The 13760-nt window shown below is 51.8% G+C and overlaps 1 protein-coding gene and 1 long non-coding RNA gene across 6 annotated transcripts in view; one reads left to right on the forward strand and one right to left on the reverse strand.

Moving 5' to 3' along the window:
- PKNOX2 (PBX/knotted 1 homeobox 2) overlaps nt 1-8698 on the reverse strand; it is a 267859-nt gene extending 259161 nt beyond the window's left edge. The window contains exon 1 of one of the 5 annotated variants that reach the window (XM_032285049.1): nt 8585-8698. The gene's annotated coding sequence lies outside the window, so the exon portion shown is untranslated. The remainder of the gene's footprint in view (nt 1-8584) is intronic. The other 4 variants (XM_032285050.1, XM_032285052.1, XM_032285053.1 and 1 more) reach the window with 4 other exon arrangements.
- Nucleotides 8699-8769: 71 nt separating this feature from the next.
- On the forward strand, nt 8770-12870 carry LOC116556078. Its single transcript, XR_004270820.1, has 4 exons — nt 8770-9029; nt 11513-11655; nt 12117-12242; nt 12759-12870. It is a non-coding gene; the product is annotated as an uncharacterized LOC116556078 (long non-coding RNA).
- The last annotated feature ends 890 nt before the right edge of the window (nt 12871-13760 follow it).

A 13760-nucleotide genomic window follows, 5' to 3' on the forward strand; every position in this document is an offset into this window, starting at 1 on the left:
GCACCCACTTCCTGGACCTGCCACTTTAGCCACTCTCTGAGCCCCAGTTTCCCTTACCTGTAAAATGATACAATGCCCATGTTACCTGTTTCACAAGACTGTGAGGATCAGACAAGGGCACGTGAGAATGAGCTTTATTAGGAGAGAAGGCTAATATTTATTCACCATGAGCTGACCATGTGCCAGCCACTTACAGATGTTTTCTTCTAGAGTTTTCACAGCAGTCTTAAATATGTGTGGTATTGTTATTATCCTCACTTATGAAGCTAAGAAATCGGAGGCTCAGAGAGGTTAAGTGATGTGCACACTGCTTGGTTGTAGTAGAACCAGCGTCGGAACCCAGAATCCGACTCCAAAGCCTGTGTTCCTTCCCCTGGCCCCACGCTGTCTCAACAAGAAAAGTAAACGTTGCTTTTTATGAAGAAGCCAGTGAGTCTTCAGGCTGAAATTGCTGCCTCATGGGGCCAACCCCTATTGCTAGGACATATCCATTTGCCCCAAGCAGGCCATCAGAAGGGTTAGAGCCAACCCCCAGCCCCGCACTGTCCTTAAGACCACAGGGACCAAGCCCCTGCAGTCTGTTGAATGTCGTCATGTTTCTTTGCTTGGATTTATGGTGGTGGTGGTGCTTTCAGTGATTGCCTAGCCACGAAGCATCCAGTTGGGAGGAAGCACAGAATCGTGGAACTCGGAGCGGAAGGAGACCTCTGAGAGCAAGTTCAAGCTCCTCATGGGATAAGTGAGGACACTGACACCTAGAGAAGGTAAGTCCCTTGTTGAAGGTCACAGTCCGTCAGTGGCCAAGCCTAACGTGGAATCGGCCATCCTCAGACTACCAGTCCCGACCGCATTCTCTCCACCATCCTGACCATCCTGGCATCTATCCGCTTCACGGTTCCTGAGAGGGGAGAGGGCTGGGTGTGGGCCTATAGTCTCTGCTCTCTCTGCTTGGGGAAAAAGGGGATCTCAGGTGAGAAGCCATGTTGCAACCAGGAGTGAAGTGAGTTTGTTTGCCTCATGCACCAGCTCACTGGCCTAAGTTCTACCCACTGAGAAGTCAACATGGAAGTTCCGCTCGGAAATCCCTCAGTGTGTAAGGGAAACTGGACCCCAACAGGGAGTCCTACCTGGTGCTCCTGGGGTAGGGACAGCCTACTTCTGGCCACCTGGGATAGGCAGAGGGGGCTGAACACCTCTGTGTTGATAGGACAACACAGAGCACTGTGACCTGGGAGGCCATGACTGGTGTTTCACTCCCCCGCTGGCCGGCCCGCTCAGCCAGTCCTCCCTTAACACTCTGCAGAGAGCTCCCTTCCTCCCAGAAGTCCACCCTGTGACTCCACTCTGTCCTGGTCACTCCACATCCTGCCCCGCTGTTGCCTCCTGTGGGTAACATCTAGTTGGTGGCTTTTTCCACGTCACCTCTCTGTCCAGCATTTCTCATGTTTGTGTGTTGAATGTGCCCCCTCCACCATCACCCCCAAACATCCCTCACCCCCAAACTGTCCTCAGGGTCTATGTACCTATTTTCTACCACAACCCCTGCCAGGGCTGTGCACAGCGGGCAGCACCAGGCCACAGCATTGACTGGCTCTTTGTGCAACACTTGTTGAAGGCACCAGTGACCTGGGAAAGGACCCAAGCCAGGTTCTGGGGAAGCAATAGGAAAGGGAAAAGATAATCCCCCAACTGGATCATCAGCTCCAAAAAAAACATGACAGAGGAGAGTAAACCATGACTGAGTCTCTCCTCTGTGCCCGACACCGTGCTAGGGACTTAACAGACGCCCTCTCCATGGTCCTACGAGCTATGTGCTTCTACTTCCCCATTTACAAATGGGGAAACTGGATCGAAGATGTTGAGCCACTTGTCTGGATCCATATGACAGGTAAATAGCAGGGCTAGACTCTAAATGAAGTTTTGTCTGATGCTAAATAAAGCCCATACTCAACACTGTCCCCACCACAAGCAAGCTCCTTGAGGACAGACGTCATGGCAATATGTTTGCTTTGTTTTTGCCACTGTCTCCTCAATGCCTAGGCCTGTGCCAGGCACACAGAAGACGCTCTGTAAATATTTGCTGAATGGAGGAAGAACACAGGGAATGAATGAAGGCCATGCTGCCCCTCCCCAGCAGGACAGGGCACCCGCTCAGGATGCCAGACGACTGGGTTCTATTTCCAAGAATCTCGAACAACTATTTGTTCCCTCTCTCCACCTAGAAAAGTACCCTGTCGATTAAGGTTCCTCCAAAGGCCACGTGTACTAGGTTTGGAACAGGGGTGTGACTAGAAGCCTAAGTTGAATGCAAAAGACTGTGTCCTAATGAGGTGGAGGATTTACAAGCCTCGATGCCCTGTGACCTGCCGCTTCTGTGGCCGCTTTCTGGCCCATCTGGATCTGGCCCCTCCTCTACCCCAGCCCCTGCTCCCCGACTGGGCACCCCCACTGCCTTGACTGAGCTGTACTGAAATTGGCCACGTTCCTAAGCAGAGAACTAACAGTTACGCCACCCACCCGGCCCTATCAGAACCCTCCAGAGTCTGCTCCGGGCCCCAGGGCCAGCTGCTTTTCTCCACATTCCAGCCAAAAATAATACAAGAACGAAGCTGTTTGGTGGAGACTTAATCTAATCTTCATTGCTTCAGTTTTAAAATATCCTGCCTGGTTTAGGGTTTCTTATTACATGCAGGGATGTGTTTTTAGTGAGATAGGTCTTAGCAGAAACGTCCATCTTGTAATTAGAAACCCAGGCAGGCCGGGCCTGCAGTGAGGCATCCAAGCCAAACAGCAGATCCCCCTGAAGACAACACGTTTGCAGCAAGCTCTTCCTGAGCTCTGCTTGACTTCAGGAGATGAACTGAGCTGCCCCAGTCTTGCTTCTCCCCATCTCCTGGGGGTTCTGGGCGGGAGGAGAAGCTGGAGTTAGGTAGAAAGACTGTGTCCTCCAGCTGTTGCTCCCTCAACTCCTAGGCCAGTCTCTCACTCCCAATCAAAATGGAGACTAAGACGTTGCCCTGACTGGCTGAGAAGTAGCTACGGCAGAAAAATTACCCCCAAGGAATCCCCACGGACTAGGGAGAATTAAAGACAAGCATTCCACCAGAGCCGCGTCTCCAGGATCAGAGCTAGCTTTTACAAATCAGGTACCAGAACAGAAGGAGTCTACGAGCGCGCACACACTTTTGTGTAAGTGCCGGGTGTAACTTCTTGGGCTTTCTGGCCCAGAATCTGCTTTGATCTGCCAGCAGAGACTGCTAAGCGAGGTTCAGGCTGTGGCTAGCTCCAGACCAGCACCCATCCCCCGCAGCTGACCAGATGTCACACACACCAGTCAGGGCTCAGGCCTTGCCTTCCCAGTGGAATATAGAGAAGGAGCTGCATTTCTGATAAGTGAGATTTGCATTCATCTGATGCATGAAAGCTATTCCAGGTAACACCATTCGGAAGAAAGGGACTGGATCCCCCAGCTCAGCCAAAATTGCCCCTCTTGGTAAAGTGCAGGTGGTTTTTGAAATCACAGCAGGCCTTTCAAATTCTAGGATGTAAAGCAAGGCAGGTTTTCAGACTCTTTCCTACAGCCTAAGAACTCCTGAGAGTTGGGGGGAAGGCTCTGGAGCCAGGCAAGGAAAGAAAACACACCGAAGCCTGAGAAGCCTCCATCTCCCGTTTTCTTTACTCAGAGCAAAGCCTGTGCTTGATCCAAGCCCATCCTCACCCCCTACTGAGAATTGTGTGTGATATATTCCACTTTACAGGTGAAAAAACCAAGGCCCAGAGGCGAGATGGCCCACTGGAGTCATGCAGCCCAGGCAATATAGAGTAGAAAGAGGCCAGGTCCCTAAATTTCCGCCTAAACACTAGCTCAGCATGCTGACCTGCCAACCTTGATTATCTGCGGACCACTTCCCTCCCTCCTTCCTCCCTTTCCCACCAGGTATTAGGTTTAATTAAATTAGCAGATCCCCATCGCAACAATCCTGGCCATGCTGCCTGGATAGAACCCAGCCCGTGCAGCTCCTCCCTCTAAATTCTGCTTCTCGATATAATTCAATCTTCAATAAGTCACGGATCTCACATGAAGTGTTTTATACAAAACATGGTGTGTTGGCTAGACTCAGGCTAACGGTGGTTCATGATGATTTCATTTTCCATTATAACTTCCTCAGTTTTTCCTCTGCAGCAGCGTTTTCACCCTCTCCATACTCGGATCTGCATTTTGTTTGATCCAGACACTTGGCTTCACATGCCGTCACCTCCAGCAATTGCATCACACGTTTATATATAACTTACAGCATCGCAGGCCTTGTGCCACACAGCGTAGGAAAAAGGAAAACTCATAACAGCCTTTCTCACCCTCCTCGAACTAATTTAGAAAATGTGCTCCAGATTAAATAAATCGGGAACAAAAGTCTGAGATTAGAGATAGAATTTCAGAAAGTGGGGGGGGGGCAGGGAGCTAAAAAAATAGCAAGGAAATCTTGCAACATGTTGGAAGCCTATAAATTTTATTGGTTGTTTCTTTAATAAAAACAAATTCAATTGCTAACAACGCAGTATTATTAAGCCTCTAACATTTAGACATCTAATTTGCCCCTGCTCTGCTGCTGTTTATGTTGCGCATTGGATCCACGGAAGGTAAGGAAGTCAGGTCGATTGGTTTGGTTTGGTTCCTAAACCAGGCTAATAGAGACCCCTTTAAAACCCAGCCTTTTTGCTTTCTAGGCATGCCTTGGTTTCTAATGAGTTACAGCCCAGGTTGAAGATGGACATGGCAGAAAGAAATTGAACACACACTCTGGTGCACCCATAAACTTCAAGGCCAAGGGAGAGGAGGTATGTTTCCAGTTAAGCTAGAACTCCATGAATTCAGGATCCTCCACTCACAAGACAGTAATTCTCCTTATTTCATCACTAACTTACTTCAAATGTGTTTATACAATTTATTGCTACCGAACTTCCAGGCAACTGGTGTAGAGTTAATGAAACCCAGCTTGGAGAAGCTTTGAGCTTTGAACAACTAACCACAGTTTAAATGGTTATGACATGCGGTCAAAGCCACAGCCCGAGGCCACTGCAGTTTCTGTGTTAGGACCTAGTCAAAAACCTTGTCATCCCACCTTTTGTGCCAAATAGATTGAAAAAGCAAAAAGCACTGAAAAACAGCCTGCCTTGTTCCTTCTCAAGGTTCCCAGCCATTTAAACACATTTATCTTACTAAACGCGAGGCAAAGCCCCTCCCCCAGTGCCGAGTAAATATTTTAGTTGCAGTTTGAATTGGCAGCTGGGCTGAAATCCTGAAATCCAGTTTGGGTTTAATTGAACAGGGTCAGGCCTACCTAAAGCAATACTGGGAGGGGCTGCTGGGGAGACACCAAAGCAACATTTAAAGGCAGACTCAGTGAAAGGCCAAAGGCAACACAAGAATAAACAGATGAAACTGGATTGGAAAAGAAGCGAACTCGTCTTTCAGAATCACTTGGACATTAACTTTTATTAATTCTCATTGTCACATGGCGCCCTCCCCCAAGCTCTGTCCATGTGGGAACTCCAACAAGCTCGTTCTTTTTAAACGGCCCATTTTGGAAGAGTAAAGTGTGGTACTGGATTTGCTACTGCCGCACAATAAAAGCCCCTTTTGAAAGCAGCACTTTCATTAACTTAAAGCAATCTATAGACTTAAAAGCAGAGAGCAGTAAACTCCCAGAAAGGATCATAAAACAGCCAGTCTCAAGTTGGGTATACTTCAGTGCAATTTGCACGAGGCATTTTACTGTGAGCGGTGGTCGGGCCCATCTCCCTCCAGTAACCCCCTGCCCCTTATTTGGAGCAGCCTCTCTTTCTCTTGGCTTTCATGCCTTTCCCGCTCACAAAGGGGAGGCGGTGACCAGGGAGTCTCCGTGGGGTCACGGCTCCCTCCCCCCTCGGGCTATCGGCGGGAGAGAGCTCTCACGAATTCCAAGCCAGCAAAACAACAGCCTTGGAGCTCCGCCGCAGCAGTCGCCGCGCCCCGGGCCGCTGAGGCCACTCGTGGGTCGTGGGTCGTGCGTCTTCTGTGTCCTCTAAGGGCTGTCTGGCTCTCCCTGCAGGGGTGCAGGGGGCTGGGAAGGTGGGTTCAATATTACAAGGAGGAAATTTCAAATTTTCTTCCCCGCCCCCCCAAAAACCCCCCCCCCCCACACACACACACACTTTCTCTAGTTGGCCAGATAATAACCTCGCTCCTGGTCCGGACCCCTTCCCACCCCACACCCCCAGCTAGGCCCAAGCTATGGTGATGCAGCCTGAGTAGGGGCTTATGAGACCAGAAACGGGACCCTCCCTCCCCGCTTCCATCAAGGTCCTGGGGCCTCGAAAGACCAGAAAGGCAGAGAGAGCAGGAAGGGCAGGGGCAGGGGCTTTGGAAAATACATCGTGTTATGTTTGAACATCATTTTCTCAGATTTGGGACGGAGAGGATCGTCTAATCTGCCTGAAATGCGAAGATTTTGGCTTCCACCAGTTATAGAGCATTTGAAACCCGAAAAGCCAATATCCTGAAGTCTCCGGTCAGGAGAGATGACAGTAGGGCATCCCAAGCTTCCTCCTCCCCCGGGCGAGCCAAGGGCCGGATTTGTGGGCTTCCCAGCCCGGCTGGGGTAAGGACAGGAAGCAGCTCCCATCATGGCACTGGAGTTCCAGCAGGTCCTGCCCTGGGCCACAGCCCAGACTCCTCAGCCCAAAGTGGCGCTGCCCCCACCCTCATAGCAGGCCGAGGCCCCTGCGGGCCGCCGCTCCCGCCCCGCCGCGCTGCGCCCGCAGACCCGAGTGGCTCCCGGAGTCCTCCGAGCCGCATGGGTCGGGTCCTCCGATCCACTCCGCGCCCCACGAGGGTGCCCAGCGGCTTCGCCCAGAAGGTCTCTGATCTGTCCGCTTTCCGGAATTGCTCTCCTAGGACCGGGTCCTGTGTGGCCCAAGTCCTCTCCTCCTCCAGAAACACTTTCGGGAAGAAGCAGCAGAAATTCGGGGCTCGTCTGCCATGACTCAGATCAACTACTTTCGTCGCCTACCTAAACGCTTTTTCACACGCGGAGTTCCAGGAACCTCGCGTGTGACCCTCCCCAAATTCCAATAGCCTGGACCCCAAGAAAAAGCTGTGACTCTGTTACTAAATCCTAAAAACGCCACCCGTTCTCTAGCCCCTAACTCCGACCTCCAGCCCTCTGCTCTGGCCAGCGTGTAAACTACTTATCGGTCCTTCAATCCCGATTCTGTAAACAGTCTGGATCCTATAACCCAAACTCTAGCCTGGTCCTAAACCCAGCCCTAATTCAGGGCCGATCCACAACCCCCTACCCCTCAATTCCCAACCCGAGTCTCCCTACCGCGCGGGAACCCCCTGCTCCCGCGTGAAGAGCCCCAGGAAACGGCGGCCCGTTTCGCTCGTTTCGTCCCGGGGATCGGGAGCCAGGAGAGCAGCGTCACCTAACCCGAAAGAAATGCAAACTTTGCGCGGCCGATTCGGGACCCTGCCCCATCCCCCTCAGCTCTCTGCTCTTGAGCGCTTTCGGTCCCCTCTTTTACGAACTCATCCTCTAGTTCTCGAGCCAGAAGGGCTCCCGATCCCCAAACCTCGCGCGGGCCCCTACGCCCGCCTCACCAAAGATCCCCAACAATCACAGAAAGGCAGTGACCCTACTACACGTTCTCGCTCCTCCCTGGGTGAGGGTCCCTGCGCGTAGCCCCTCGGATCGTGGCTTCCTGGACCCCACCGGTGTTCCCCTGTCCCCACTGATCCGCCTGCAAAACCCCATTCGCCCTGCCTCCCCAGGCCCGGCCGGCCGCCGCCGCGGCTCCTGGACTCCTCTGGTCACCCGGCCCCAGTCTGGGGCCGCTCCCGCTTCCAGCCGCTCGGAAGCTGCTCCAGGCTGGTGGCGCCGAGTAAGCGCCGGCCCCAAGGACGCCCGAAGCCGGGAGAAAGAGAACCTGGAGCGGGCCCGCGGTTCCCAGCCTCGCCCCGCGGAGCGCCCGGCCGGGAACCTCCTGCACCCGGGCTCCGGCCGGCGTGCCCTTCCCTGTTCTCGGGGCCCGGGGCGCTCCCGGCGCACAGCTTCCCGCCCGCCCGCTACGGGGTTGGGCCCGCGGCGGTCCGAGTCCGCAGCCCAGCTCCTCGCACCCGCGGACAATGCGCGGCCGGCCACGGGGCCCGAGCGCGGCGAGGCGGCGGCGGCGGCGGGGTTGCGCGCTGGCCGGGCCGGGGAGCGGGCGGCCCGCGGGGCTCTCGCAGCCTCCGCGCCCGGCCTCGCCGCCCTCGCGCTGCTCCGCTCCGCGCTCTCCCGGCGCTTCCCCAGTTTCTCTCTGCACGCTCCCGCCGTCCCTCGCTGCTCCCTGCCTCCCTCCTCCCTGCTGCCTCCCTCTCTCTCCTCCCTGCTGCCTCCCTCTCTCCCTCTCTCCTCCTTGCCCTGTCGCAATGAATAATACTCTGGCTTGGGGACTGGAATAAAACACACGCGCTCTGAGGCAGCCGCCCGCAGCAGCAGCCGCCGCCGCGCCGCCGCCGCCGCCTGCAAAAGCGTCTCTGACATGGAAATGAATGACAGCTTACCTGATGCCAATCTTCATCAGACTGACACCGGCGTGACAACACAGCCTATACTTCCCAGCACTGCTCGGGACGTCAGCGGCACAGGGACCCGCCCCCCGGACCCCCCCTTCACACACCTCCCCTCTCCCCACTCCCCCTTTCTCCCCACCCCCCATCACCCCCACCCACTCCCGGCCCGGCCGCTGCCAAGTCGGAGGAGCCGCTGGAGTGTCTCCCTCTACCGGAGGCTCTCGGGCGGCGGGCGCGGGCCTGCTCCTGCGGCGGGGAGGCGGGCAGCCTGGAGAAGCGGCTCCACTCGCGGGGAGCCTCGGATGGGGAGCGCGGGGGTACCCCCCTCCCCAGGAACTCAGGAGCAACCTCCTTCCCCACAAGGCAAGTCCTCCTTTAGCGAACAAGCGGGGCCGAATTCCAAGACAACTGCTGGTGCTGAGGGGACCGAGATGAGGTGAGATTTTCTGTGGACCCCAAGAGAACTCCCCAGAAATGATGAAACTTAAAACGGGCAAGAAATCCTTCCTTCCACAGCACTCCACCTCCCCCCTTTCCTGCCTGGCTGGCCTCATTTTTATGATTGCATTTGAATAATTCTCATTACCCTGGCCCCAGAAAAGGTGTTCAGATGACACTCGGGTTAGTTATTCCTGGTCTCAAGAGCTTTTTCTGCTGTGGGCTTCCCGGGGTGTCTGGTTCAAGGTGGGGCAGAGGGAGAGAGGAAAGAGTGGAGAGGCTTTGTCAGTAAAGCACCTCTTTGCAAATGTCAGGCAAGCCGCTTCTAAGCCACTGCTATTTCCATTCTAATAAAAAGTCCTCAAGAAACTCAGTGAGTTCCCAGAGTTCTGGGGGCTGGGGTGCAGTCATATAAAGGGAGAAACCAGCTGGGCTGCTTCAGCCTAGGCCTGCTGCGGTGGCTTCATCTACATCAGGGAGGAAATCCGCCTCTTACCTGTGCCGCCTACAGCGGAAGACAAAGCAGGCATGTGTGGACCCACAAGTGCCTGCGATCACTCAACGGAGATACAGTCCTACTAAGAGCCACCTACTAGAGCATACAAGCCTGCTTCCACACTTAGCACATGGTCCTCTGCATAAAGGGACAAGAGAATCCCTTCTGCCCCTGGAAGTTTGCTTCTTGCTCCCCATAGCCAGTCTGCCAGCCATGATACTCTGACCCCAGGCCAGGCAGGGGGCCTGGATGAAGCCCAGACAAAGACACCAGTGTAAGCGGGAAAGCAGAAAGTGAAACCAGCCACCAGGTTTTCAGTAAAGAATTTGACCCAAGGAGTAGAAGGCTGCCCCCAGCTCTTCCCAGGCCTCTGGGTCACCGCTCACCTGCCTCCATCATGGGCAAAAGATGAGAGCTGTTAGCATTGCTGGGCTCAGGGAGGCAGTTGAGACCTTTCTTACAACACATCCCAGATGCACACACTACTGCTTGTCCAGATCCTCCCAGTACCCCTCAAATCCATACTCCAACATTCCTTGTGGGAGAAACTCTTCAGTGGTAGCCCCCATTACAGACAGAGTAGAATCCTCTCACCTTCACATAGAACCTCCAAAAACTTCACTAGATGGATTTATGTCACCCTAGCCTCTGATCTGCGGTCAGAGTCTCTGGCTGCTGACAGCGTAATCACTATTATATATTATACATTGTATAATAATATAATAATAATGAATGCACTTGCCCTTTTTATGTGGTACAGAAGCGGCCAGATTCTCCAACCCAGAGGCTGGAGGTCAGGCTGCCATAAACTCTCAGAGGGAAGCCCTCTTCAGATAAGGGAGGGGGAGGGGAGATCCATTTGTCTCTGCCCAGGACCCCTAGAGGGAGGCGTTTCTCTCTTTCCCATGGTTCCCAGTGAGTTCCTACAGCCTGCAGAGTCAGAGGGGAAAATCAGGCTGAATTCGACCCATCAGAGAGATGTCAGTGAGCCATAAATAGGGCCGCAGGCAACAGCCTTGCATCACTCATTTACACTGGTCACACCCCTCATTTTCTGACATCTAGTTCAGTGCCCAACACTTTCCTGATATGGGAGATCCATTGCCATGAGCTATTAATTTTTGGAGTCTTTACTATGATTTTCATTAATACCTTTTGGGTGCTTTAAATTGCAGATCACAGTTTTAAGTAAATATATCTTGCTTTGACTATTTTTGTCACTTGCAAGAGCTTAAAAAATGATTATCCAAACTATAACCGTCCTTTTTATAAGCACTGAAAGCAAATATTTGCCCTGCACCCACCAGAAGCTTTGCTGTGTGTTAGCACTAAGAATAAACAGCAGAAGCAAAGAGGCTCAGGTTATGGTTCCTGTCCTCAAGAGGCGTTCATTCTAGTTGAAGAAGACAAAGCACCCGTATGTAAAACATTAAGTAGCAATAATACAGGAATCAACAGAAGACACAAGCTAGTGAATAATTAATGAACAAATGAGTTGCCAATACGTCAAATTCCAAGAGTTCCACATATCAGTTTTGGCTCTGTCAGTGAGGAGAGTAGGGATAGAGTAGAAATTAAGGATTCACTACAGATACTCTACAATTTCTTCCCCACCATCCCTTGAGGATGAAGAAGAGGATGGAGAAGAATGCACATGCTGTATTGTATAAGCTATTAACACATTGACATTATAACCAAATAGGAGTTTCTACAAATCTTAGTCATCACTCCTAAATGTTGGAGTTCCTGTTTGGTTCTGGGCCCTCTTCTCACTCTACCTGCACTTTGTCTTACGTATAAGCAGCCCACACCAGCCCAGACTGTCTCCTCCAAGCTTCCAATGTAGGTGATCAATGGCCCAACTGAACTCTGCCTGTGACACTATGAATAAAAATATAAGACCTGTCTGTATCAGTTTGTTCTAGCTGCCATACAAAATGCCATACACTGGGTGGATTCAACAAGAGACATTTATTTTCTTACAGATAGGGAGGCTGGAAGTCCAAGATCAAGGTGCCAGCAGAGTCGGTTTCTGGAGAGGCTTCTGCTCCTGGCTTATAGATGGCACCTTCTCACTGTGTCCTCACATGGCCCCTCCTCTGTGTACACAGGCAGAGAGACAGCTCTGGTGAGCTCTCCCTCATCTTGTAAGGACACCAGTCCTGTTGGATTAGGGCCTATGCTTAGGACCTCGTTTAACCTCCCTGAAGGCCCTATCTTCACATACAGTCACATTGGGGGTTAGGGCTTCAACATATGAATTTGGGTGGCGGGCACAATTCAGTCCATAATACCACCCAGCTACCAGTTCCCTTCATTCTCAGCTTAATTTTTTTTTTTTTTTTTTTTTTGAGACAGAATCTTGTTCTGTTGCGCAGGCTGGAGTGCAGTGGAGTTAGCTCACTACAACCTCCAAACTTAATTATTTTTAATGAATATTGATATATTGCGAGTTCCCTGAGGATGGGGACAATATCTTATTTCATCTTAGGATCCCTAAAACCTGGTACAGTACCCAATCCAGAAAACATTAAAGAAACGCTTGTTGGATTGAACTGAATGAAACGTGTTTCTCCATCATTGTTCCAGGCCTGGTTGACAGACTTATCACTGGTCACCTGGAATATTCTGATAATTTTCTAACTGGTCTAAATGCCTCCGATACCTCCAATCCCTCCTACACACTGACACAAGAATGTTCTTCCTAAAACAAAGGTTGGATCAACTCCATGGTTTCCCTTGAAAATCATCAGTAGCTTTCCATTGCTTATAAGATTTAGCCTAAAAAGTTACTGGGCCTTATAACAAAAAGAAGTGTGCTCCTCGTCTGGCCCTGATTCCCTTTCAGGCTAATCTACATTCTTGCCTACACCTCCCCAACTCTACCTTCTAGTGATTTCCAGTGGTTCCTGCTACATCAGAACCACCCCCCACCAATTCCTGGGGAACTTCAGAATTCAGGGTTCCAGGTTCCACCTCTAGAGAAATCAGTCTGGAGAAAGGCCCAGGAGTCCATATTTTAAAAGCCACTGCAGTTGTGAGGTTTGGGAACTTCCATTCCAGCCAGCACTCCTGCTCACCTCATGGGTCCCAGAACACATTCTGGACTCTTGGCCTTTCCCGTCGTCACTCACGCTCTTCCTTCAGCCTTGGGTTTTCATTCCCCTTTTCCCTACCTTCCGAATCCTATCTGCTTTTAAGCTTTCACTGAAACATCACCTCTCTTCAAAGCGCCCTTGGATCCCCCAAAAGAGAACACCAGCTCTGGAATCACCAGGACTTGGCTCAGATCTCCACCCTGTAATGAAATGGCCAGCTATCTGGGACGTTACTGGCAAGTGCCAAGTCTTAGTTTCTGTGTTTGCAAAATGAGGATGATAATAGAATCCAACTCATGAGACCATGGGGATTAAATAAAATCACAAATGTAACAAGCTTAGCACAGTCCCTGGCACATGGGAGGCTCTTCAATAAATGAATGGCAGCATTAGGTTTAATAGCCCTTTACCCAGGGCTGCCCAGAGCTTTGCTTTGCCTTTGCCTTTGCCTTTATTATAGTGCTTATTTAATTGGCCTGAGGAAGGAAGATATTGTTTACTGAGAAAGCTGCCACAGGCCCTGAGGGCTGCAACACGGATAATGGGAGCCAGGAAATGAGGGCAGGAGGACCCTTCTCTCTACCTAAGGCCTCCTTCCTGACCCTGGATCCAGGTGGGGCTAGGGTGGGAGGAGCCAGGGCCAAGTGAGGAAGACTCTGTTCCTAACAAAATGATGCATGAAGGGCGCATCCCTTGAAGAAAAGGGTAAGCAGACTGGGGAGACCTGAGAGGTATAAAATCTCAGATGCTAAAAATCCTCCAAAAGGGAGTTGGGGGTCCAGGATTTTGCTCTGAGCTAGAAGCTGGAATGTCCAGGCCCCTTCCCTATTTCTGAATTTTCTTTTTGACCCTGAGAAAGCCTCTCAGCTCCTCATCCCACTCCTACCCTCTGAAGCAGGGGCATGAAGCCTGTCCTCTGGGCACACGATAGGCAATTAATTGTGTCACGCCTTGAACCAGCTCCTCTAACATAGGAGCAATATAATCCCCAAAGCTTTTGAAAAATCCATCTTCATTATGGCACTGATACACTTTGGGGAAGTTTTTTCAAACACTGTCTCTTCCCCATCTCTTACTTATCCCAAGCACCTCCCCACCCTACCCCAACTCTACACACACACACACACACACACAC

This window comes from Sapajus apella, unplaced genomic scaffold, assembly GCF_009761245.1.
Source record: "Sapajus apella isolate SASKATOON/1434 unplaced genomic scaffold, GSC_monkey_1.0 scaffold16, whole genome shotgun sequence".
NCBI classification, from domain to species: domain Eukaryota; kingdom Metazoa; phylum Chordata; class Mammalia; order Primates; family Cebidae; genus Sapajus; species Sapajus apella.